This window comes from Leucoraja erinacea, chromosome 8, assembly GCF_028641065.1.
Source record: "Leucoraja erinacea ecotype New England chromosome 8, Leri_hhj_1, whole genome shotgun sequence".
Classification (NCBI taxonomy): Eukaryota; Metazoa; Chordata; class Chondrichthyes; order Rajiformes; family Rajidae; genus Leucoraja; species Leucoraja erinaceus.
This window is the reverse complement of record NC_073384.1, coordinates 339440-349439: the sequence shown is the minus strand read 5'-3', so window position 1 is coordinate 349439 and position 10000 is coordinate 339440.

Here is a 10000-nt window from a genome sequence, read left to right as displayed (position 1 = left end):
TTCTTCAGACTGAAAGTCTGGTGAGAGGGAAATAAGTCCTTCTCTCCACAGATGCTGCCTGACCCGCTGAGTTACTCCAGCACTTTGTGAAAGCGTCACCTATCCATGTTCTCCACAGATGCTGCCTGACCCGCTGAGTTATGGTGCAGCAGCATCTATGGAGCGAAGGAAATAGGCAACGTTTCGGGCCGAAACCCGGAAGGGTTTTGGCCCGAAACGTTGCCTATTTCCTTAGCTCCATAGATGCTGCTGCACCCTCTGAGATACTCCAGCACTCTGTGAAACGTCACCTATCCATGTTCTCCGCAGATGCTGCCTGACCCGCTGAGTTACTCCAGCACTCTGTGAAACGTCACCTATCCATGTTCTCCACAGATGCTGCCTGACCCGCTGAGTTACTCCAGCACTCTGTGAAACGTCACCTATCCATGTTCTCCACAGATGCTGCCTGACCCGCTGAGTTACTCCAGCACTCTGTGAAACGTCACCTATCCATGTTCTCCACAGATGCTGCCTGACCCGCTGAGTTACTCCAGCACTCTGTGAAACGTCACCTATCCATGTTCTCCACAGATGCTGCCTGACCCGCTGAGTTACTCCAGCACTCTGTGAAACGTCACCTATCCACGTTCTCCACAGATGCTGCCTGACCCGCTGAGTTACTCCAGCACTCTGCGCTGGTCCCACACAGCAGGGCTGGGTTTATTACATGCTAGAAAACGCTATGGGGATGATGGGCTCACGGTGGCGCAGCGGTAGAGTTGCTGCCTCACAGCGCCGGAGACCCGGGTCCCATCCCGTCTACGACTTGTTTAAGAAGGAACTGCAGATGCTGGAAAAATCGAAGGTAGACAAAAAACGCTGGAGAAACTCAGCGGGTGAGGCAGCATCTATGGAGCGAAGGAAATAGGCGACGTTTCGGGTCGAGACCCTTCTTCAGACTGATGTGAGGGTGTAGTGGGGCGCTGTCTGTACGGAGTTTGCACGTTCTTCCCGTGACCTGCGTGGGTTTTCTCCGGGTGCTCCGGTTTCCTCCCACACCCCAAAGACGTGCTGGTTACAAATATAAAGCGCAGGAAACATGTTCCCGATGTTGGGGGAGTCCAGAACCAAGGGCCACAGTTTAAGAATAAGGGGTAAGCCATTTAGAACAGAGATGAGGAAACACTTTTTCTCACAGAGAGTTGTGAGTCTGTGGAATTCTCTGCCTCAGAGGGCGGTGGAGGCCGGTTCTCTGGATACTTTCAAGAGAGAGCTAGATAGGGCTCTTAAAAATAGCGGAGTCAGGGGATATGGGGAGAAGGCAGGAACGGGGTACTGATTGTGGATGATCAGCCATGATCACATTGAATGGCGGTGCTGGCTCGAAGGGCCAAATGGCCTCCACTCCTGCACCTATTGTCAATTGTAGGTTGATCGGCTTTGATGTGAATTGTCCCCAGTGGAGGATAATATCAGTGTGTGTATTTTCCGCGCTGTATCTCTTATCTAAACCAAGCTAAACGAAAGCTACACTAAATCCCAAACGTCACCTGTCCACAGATGCTGCCTGTTCCCGCTACGTTTCTCCAGCACTTTCTGTGTTTTAGTAACTACTATTTTCCTCGTGTTGTTAAACATCATCGCGTACAGGAAGCGGCGGACAGATGCAAGCTCTCTCTCCCAGTCCACACCGGCCTTTGGATCTTGAATCAAAAGTGTTGCTGGGAATTTGGTAACGTTGAGATATAATTGTGTATGTGTGTGTGTGTGTGTGGGTGTGTATGTGTGTGTGTGTGTGTGTGTGTGTGTGTGTGTGTGTGTGTGTGTGTGTGTGTGTGTGTGTGTGTGTGTGTGTGTGTGTGTGGGTGTGTGTGTGTGTGTGTGTGTGTGTGTGTGTGTGTGTGTGTGTGTGTGTGTGTGTGTGTGTGTGTGGGTGTGTGTGTGTGTGGGTGTGTGTGTGGTGTGTGTGTGTGTGTGTGTGTGTGTGTGTGTGTGGGTGTGTGTGTGTGTGTGTGTGGGTGTGTGTGTGTGTGTGTGTGTGTGTGTGTGTGTGGGTGTATGTGTGTGTGTGTGGGTGTGTGTGTGTGTGTGTGTGTGTGTGTGTGTGTGTGTGTGTGTGTGTGTGTGTGTGTGTGTGTGTGTGTGTGTGTGTGTGTGTGTGTGTGTGTGTGTGTGGTGTGTGTGTGTGTGTGTGGGTGTGTGTGTGTGTGTGTGTGTGTGTGTGTGTGTGTGTGTGTGTGTGTGTGTGGGTGTGTGTGTGTGTGTGTGTGTGTGGGAGTGTGTGTGTGTGTGTGTGTGTGTGTGTGTGTGTGTGTGTGTGTGTGTGGGTGTGTGTGTGTGTGTGTGTGTGTGTGTGTGTGTGTGTGGTGTGGTGTGTGTGTGTGTGTGTGTGTGTGTGGGTGTGGGAGTGTGTGTGTGTGTGTGTGTGCGGGTGTGTGTGAGTGTGGTGTGTGTGTCTGTGTGTATTTGTGAGTGTGTGTGTGTCTGTATGTGTGTGTGTGTGTGTGTGTGTGTGTGTGTGTTGTGTGAGTGTGTGTGTGTGTGTGTGTGTGTGTGTGTGTGTGTGTTGTGGGGTGTGTGTGTGTGTGTGTGTGTGTGTGTGTGTGTGTGTGTGTCTGTGTGTGTGTGTGTGTGGCACAAATATATTGATTCTGCCTTAAAAGTAAGGAAACTGCAGAGCAGTGACGCTGGCCTGAGTGACGGCACACAGTGATGGATGCCGCGACACAAGAGGCATCTATCTCCCCACGTTAAATCGCCACAAACATTTAAATACAAGGATCAGCCTCTCACGCCTCAGTGCGTTTCCTGAAAGGACACATTGGCCACATTGCCCTCGCATTCTCGGCCTCGCTGCACTAGATCCTCCCCCCTCCCACCCCCCTCTCCCTCCACCTCTCTCTTCTTCCCTCCCTTCCCTTTCCCTCTTCCCCCCTCTCCCTCTCCTCTCTCCCCTCCCTCTCTCCCCCTCCCTCTCTCCATATCTATCCCTCCCTTATCTCTCTCTCAATCCCTCCTCTCTCTCCCTCTATCTCTCTATCTCTCTCCCTCTCTCTCTCTCTCCTACTCTCTCTCCCTCCACCTCTCTCCCTCTCCTCCATCCCCCCCTCTCCCTCCCTCTCTCTCCCCTCCCTCCCTCTCTCTCCTTCCCTCCCTCTCTCCTTCCCTCTCCTCTTCTACCCCTCTCCTTCCCTATCTCTCCCTCCCTCTCTCCTTTCCCTCCCTCTCCCTCTCTACCTCTCGCTCTCTCTCCCTCCCTCTCTCCTTCCTCCCTCTCTCCTTCCCTCCCTCTTTCCTCTCCTTCCCTCTCTTTCTCTCTCTCCCTTCTTCCCCCTCTCTCCTTCCCTTCTCTTTCTCCTTTCCTTCATCACTTTCCCCCTCTCCCCCTCCCTCCCTCTCTCCTCCCTCTCCCCTCTCCTCTGTCCCAAGATTACCCCCCTATTATCTCCTCAGCAAAGCAGCGCCCGGCCGGCACCGAGCGTGGGGAGAGAATGGGGAGGGAGACTGGAGTGAGGAGCCGCGAATTCTCGAACACACATGGTCGCGACGGCGACGCCGCAAAGGGCGGCCTCTTAAGGCGAATGGGGGAAAAAGGGGAGAGTGAGAGAGGGGAGGGGGGGGGGGGGGGGAGAGCGGGGAAAGAGACAGAGAGGGAGGGAATGAGAGATGGAGGGAGAAGAGAGAGGGGGGGGGGAGGGAGAGAGAGAGGTGGCAGAGTGAGTGAGAGAGGGAGAGAGGGGCCAGAGAGAGTGAGAGAGGGACAGAGAAGGGAGAGAGAGGTGGAGAGAGGGAGGGGGGAGAGAGAGGGAGGGGGAGAGAGGAGAGGGGGAGAGAGGGAGGGGGAGGGGGAGGGAGGGGGAGAGAAGGGAGGCGGGGGCGTGTGGGGGTGGGGTGTGGTGTGTTGTGACTCAAGTCAAAAGTCCAATGTCAAGCGGGTTTGATTGCCACAGGCAACAGGTCTGTAAAGTCTGTAAACAATATAATGAGTGACAAAACGGTTTCACCCCCCCCCCCCCCCCCCCCCCCTCCCCACGTCATCTTCTCTCCACAGATGCTGCCCGACCCTCTGAGTTCCTCCAGCATTTTCAGTTCATTGCCACGTGTACCGAGGTACAGGAAAGGCTTTCGTTGCTCGCTATGTGACCAGCCAGCGTGGGGGCATTGACAGGTGTACACACATGATAATAGGAATAACGTCTGTCTGGCGATACTACGGTCATCAGGGGGGGGACTATACAGGTGGCGGGGGGGGGGGGGGTGGGTTGGAGGACCCCCCAAGGTGGCTCCCAATCTCAGTGGTCTCTGACGAGAGGGGGGGGGGGAAGGGGGTGGGGGGGAGGGGGAGGGGGGGATTGCAGGCATTCTGGCCCTTCATCTGCCACTGAGGTCAGACAAGGAAGGGAGGGGGTGGGGAGGGGATGGAGGGAGGGGTGATGGGGGGGAGGGGACGGGGAGAGGTAGGGGAGGGGGGAGGGGATAGTGGGGGGGGAGAGGGGGGGGAGGGTGAGCAGAGGGGGGAGGGGAGGGAGGGAGGGGAGGGGGGGAGGGGAGGGTGAGAGGGGGAAGGGATAGGGGGGGGGAGAGGGGGCTGAGGAGAGGGAGGCGTGGGGAGAGGTTGGAGGCGAGGAGGGGAGGGGAGGGGGGCAGGAGAGGGGGGGAGGGAGGGGGGGAGGGGAGGGGTGAGAGGGGAGGGGATAGTGGGGGGAGAGGAGGGAGGGGGTGGGGAGGGGAGGGGGGGAGGGGAGTCGGAATGAAGACGGGGAGGGACCCGGATCTAGGGCACTTGCAGGGGATAATGATTGGGGGGGGTCTTCTTGGGAGGATAACATTGCCGCTAAGAGGAGAGGAGGGGAGGGGGTTGGAGAATGAAGACCCGGGCCACCCTGCGCGGCGAGGGGGGGAGGGGAGGGGGGTGGGGTGGCGGGGGGGGTGGGGGGGTTATTCTAATATGCAGAGGGGGCGGGGGGGGGAGGTGGGGGAAGGGGGGAGGGGAGTGGAGTGGAGGTGAGGGGAAGAGGGGAGGAGGGGTTTTAAAGGGTTAAATCTCCAGACCGAGGAGAGGGAGGAGAGGAGGGAGACGGAGAAGCGACGTACAGGAGATGAGAGGAGAGGGGAGTCCCAAACGGCCACCAAGGGATAAAGTTTACTGTCAGGAGGAGAATGGCCATTGATTCTTTGTGATAACCCCATCGGTGAGGAGATGAGTGGGGCAGGGGGGCGCGTGACGAGGAATGAAAGCCCGGGCCTTGCGAGAATGGGGGGGGGGGGAGTGGATTGGAGGAGCCGGAGCCGAGGGGGCCGGCCCTGCAGAGATAGGTAGATGCGAGGGTACAGGAGACACAGTGGAAGGCGAGGAGACAGAATCAAATCAGTTATAGGGTAATCTCCGAGCTCAGAGTTAGAGCAACAAAAAGAGACGGAGACATAAAATATGAGATGGGCAGTGTTATTTTATCCCCCTCCCCCCCTCGCTTCCCTCCCAGAGTGTCACTTTTCCACCCCCCACCCACCCTCCCCCGCCACCAGACCCCCCCCCCCAAGTGCCAGAGAGGGGAGGTCAGCCCCTGGAGTTGAATACCCCCGATAAGACTTGAGTGGGCGTGAATGGACCCTGGAATCACCCAGCAGCCCCCCGAGAAACCAGGTGAGGTTTAAAGCAACCCTATCTCCCCCCCCCCCCCTGAGAGCCGAGCCCCCCCCCCACCAGCCCCATCACCCCTTCCCCCCCCCCACCCAGGACTCCCCACATCGCCCCCTCCGGGTTTTAGTGGTTGTTTAGAGGCGAGGAGAGAGAGCTAGAGCAGACATGGATTGGAGAGGAGGAGTAGGACTTGATGGGCCGATGAGCCTGATTCTACCCAAGGGAGAATGAACATGACCTTATGAAACTTCGCCCTCTCTCCCTCCCTCCCGGTATCCATCCCCAGAGCTCTCCGCTCTCCTCCCCTTCCCCCCAGCTGGTCCCCCCCACCTCTCTAACCCCCCGCCCCCTCCCCCCCCCCCCCCCCCCCCCCCTCTCTCCCCCTCTTCCCCCCCTCCCCGCTCTCTCCCTTCCTCCTCTCCCCCTCCCCTCCGCGGATCCTCCCCGCTCGCTCGCTCACCCCTCCCTCTCCCTCTTTTTTTCCTCTCTTTGAATGAGGTTTTAACTCTGCCCCCTCTCATCTCACCCTCTCCCTGCTCTCCCTCTCTCCCTCTCTCCCTCTCGCCCTCTCTCCCTCCCTCTCTCTCTCTCAGTCTCTCGCTCTCCTCTCGCTCCATTCAACCCTTCCTCCTTCTCCCTCTCTCCCTCCCTCTCTCCCTCTCCCTCCCTCCCTCCCTCCACCATGTGCAGTTCCAGGCAAATTAGACAACCGCCCCCACTGATTCTGTCCGGGTCGGTGTCAAGTTAAACAACTCGATGTCGTTTATTTTGCCGCCTCTCCCCTTCATCAGTTCCAGGACCAGAATTAGGCCATTCGGCCCATCAAGTCTACTCCGCCATCCAATCATGGCTGATCTATCTCTCCCTCCTAACCCCATTCTCCTGCCTTCTCCCCCTATCCCCTGACACCCGTACTCATCAAGAATCTATCTATCTCTGCCTTAAATATATCCACTGACTTGTGGCCTCCACAGCCGCCTGTGGCAAAGAATTCCACAGATTCACCACCCTCTGTGAGAAGAAGTGTTTCCCCGTCTCTGTTCTAAATGGTTTTCTTATGATGTTACCACAACCCTGGTCGACAGCAGAATATTACTCTGATTACGAATGACCCACGACATATAAACACTATCTCCTCCCACAAAACCTCTGTCGCCCATTCCAAATCCCTGACAAGAAATTGTAACCTCATTGTTACTGCAAACGCCGGATCAAACCGAAGATAGACACAAAAAGCTGGAGAAACTCAGCGGGACAGGCAGCAGCATCTGTGGAGAGAAGGAATTCGGGTCGAGACCCTTCTTCAGACGAAGCTGCCTGTCCCGCTGAGTTACTCCAGCTCGTTGCACCAGAGCTGTTTAAATACTCAGTATATGAGTTGTGTTTTTGCTGTGTATTGTGGCGGTGGGTTTGTTGGTTGGTGTTGCTGTGTGTATTCGACATATTATTCTTTGTAAATCATTGATCATATTTATTTTTGCTTTTCAAAACAAACCGCGCATTCCAGCCTAGTGTCTCATTGCCAATTCTACTCCCGGTCCCAACAGCAATCCGTGCATCTCAGCTCCTTGCTCCTTGAATCTGCCCGACAAACAAGACGGAGTTTATCCCATTTATATATTGGAAACGAATGCTCAGAGAAATATCCCGCTCGATGCAACGGTGACTGAGTTATTCGAGTCCTACCAGGAGCCACACACACACACCACAAATTCACAGACACACCACACACACTTACATTCACACACACACACACACCACACACCGACCACACACACACACACACACACACACACACACACACACACACACACACACACACACACACACACACACACACACACACACACACACACACACACACACACACACACACACACACACGCACAGTTTAAGAATAAGGAGTAAGCCATTTAGAACGGAGACGAGAAAACACTTTTTCACACAGAGAGTTGTGAGTCTGTGGAATTCTCTGCCTGGGGGAGGCCGGTTCTCTCGATACTTTCAAGAGAGAGCTAGATAGGGCTCTTAAAGATAGCGGAGTCAGGGGGTATGGGGAGAAGGCAGGAACGGGGTACTGATTGGGGATGATCAGCCATGATCACATTGCATGGCGGTGCTGGCTCGAAGGGCCGAATGGCCTCTACTCCTGCACCTATTGTCTATTGTCTGTTAATTTCAAGGCCAAATTACATAAGCCTTATTATAACCAGATAAAATTAAAATAGCATCGTTGTAACTTTATGGTTAAATGATAAACATTCTGGTTTAGGAACCCATGGCCAATCATGGCAACAAATTCAATATACAATGTAATATCTCTGTAAAATACAACACAAGATACAACGACTTTATATACACGTGTGTGAGTGTGTGTGTGGTGTGTGTGTGTGTGTGTGTGTGTGTGTGTGTGTGTGTGTGTGTGTGTAAGTGTGTGTGTGTGTGTGTGTGTGTGTGTGTGTGTGTGTGTGCGTGCGTGTGTGTGTGTGTGTGTGCGTGTGTGTGTGTGTGTGTGTGTGTGTGTGTGTGTGTGTGTGTGTGTGTGTGTGTGTGTGTGTGTGTGTGTGTGTGTGTGTGTGTGTGTGTGTGTGCGTGGGTGTGTGTGTGTGTGTGTGTGTGTGTGTCTGTGCGTGTGTGTGTGTGCGTGTTGGTGATTGTAAATGACACCAAAAGAAACATGCAGCAATTATGAATTAGATTCACACGGACTGTGTTAAAATAAGTATTCGAGTAAACCTTGCGATCCTTTGTTTAAGAAGGAACTGCAGATGCTGGAAAATCGAAGGTAGACAAAAATGCTGGAGAAACTCAGCGGGTGCAGCAGCATCTATGGAGCGAAGGAAATAGGCAACGTTGATATAAATAGAAACGTTGCCTATTTCCTTCACCCGCTGAGTTTCTCCAGCATTTTTAAGGGTCTCAACCCGAAACGTCGCCTATTTCCTTCGCTCCATAGATGCTGCCTCACCCGCTGAGTTCCTCCAGCATTTTTGTCTACCTCCGATGTCCCAGCATCTGCAGTTCCTTCTTAAACCTGTTGTCCACGCGAGCGGTTCTCAGGTGGAGGGTTAAAAAAAACCCCAGCGTCCTCTCCAAAAACTCAACGAAATTCAATTCGAAAAAAACTCGAACAAGGACAAGTCTCACAACGAATTTCTGGGTATCGAGTGGAGCCGTTATCCTGCGGAGTTAACTCCGGCTTTTAGAGTCTAATTTAGGGGAATAAACACGGTGTTGTATTCCCTGTTTAAGAAGGAACTGCAGACGCTGGAAAAATCGAAGGTAGACAAAAATGCTGGAGTAACTCAGCGGGTGGGGCAGCATCTATGTGGAGCGAAGGAATAGGTGACATTTCGGGTCGAGACCCTTAAAAATGCTGGAGAAACTATAAGACTATATGCTGGAGAAACTCAGACTATAATCACGGTGTATTCCCTGTTTAATCGTTGCGTTTCGAGGTTTGGTTCATAAGGTTGAGCCCAGTTGGCAAGAATTCTCTCTCTCTCTCTCTCTCTCTGTACAATAAACCCGGGGAGGGGAGCGGCTGTAAAATTCGCCGCGATTTCGTTCAGAGGAGAGGGTGAGATAGTTAAAACAAAAAAGAAGGGGGCTCTGTCTTTGGCGAAGCGAATCCTCGCCAGCCGTTGAAAAATTACTCTGCGAATAATTTCCATCCCAAGACACGCCGCGGTTCCTTCTCCAGAAGGTCGACTGTCAACAGATATTGATGTAAATATTCAGATTAGTAAATCAAACTGCTGGGAGCCAAGACGCAGGCGACTGGGGGCAATATTATAAACACTAGTTACACACACACACACACACAACAAACCCAGCTTCCATTCCAGATGCAGCGAGGAGCGGATTAAAACATTTAATGCAATAATCAGGACAATATTTCAATTCTAGCGCGTTTCTATGTTTCCTTTCTCGTCGTTAATTTGTTTGTGCCCTGTCGTTGTTCCAAATCTCTCTATATATACCCCCCACCCCCCCCTGAAGGAGGGTCGCCCGTTCCTTCTCTCTCTACAGATGCTGCCCGGCCCCGCTGAGTTACTCCAGCTTTTTTTTGTGTCTATCTAAAATTAAATTCTTACACGCAGCAGAAGAGGCAGAAGGGAGACATGGAAACATAGACAATATATGCAGGAGTAGAGGCCATTCGGCCCTTCGAGCCTGCGCCATTCGCCATTCAATATGATCATGGCTGATCATCCAACTCAGTATCCCGTACCTGCCTTCTCTCCATACCCCCTGATCCCCTTAGCCACAAGGGCCACATCTAACTCCCTCTTAAATATAGCCAATGAACTGTGGCCTCAACTACCCTCTGTGGCAGAGAGTTCCAGAGATTCACCACTCTCTGTGTGAAAAAAA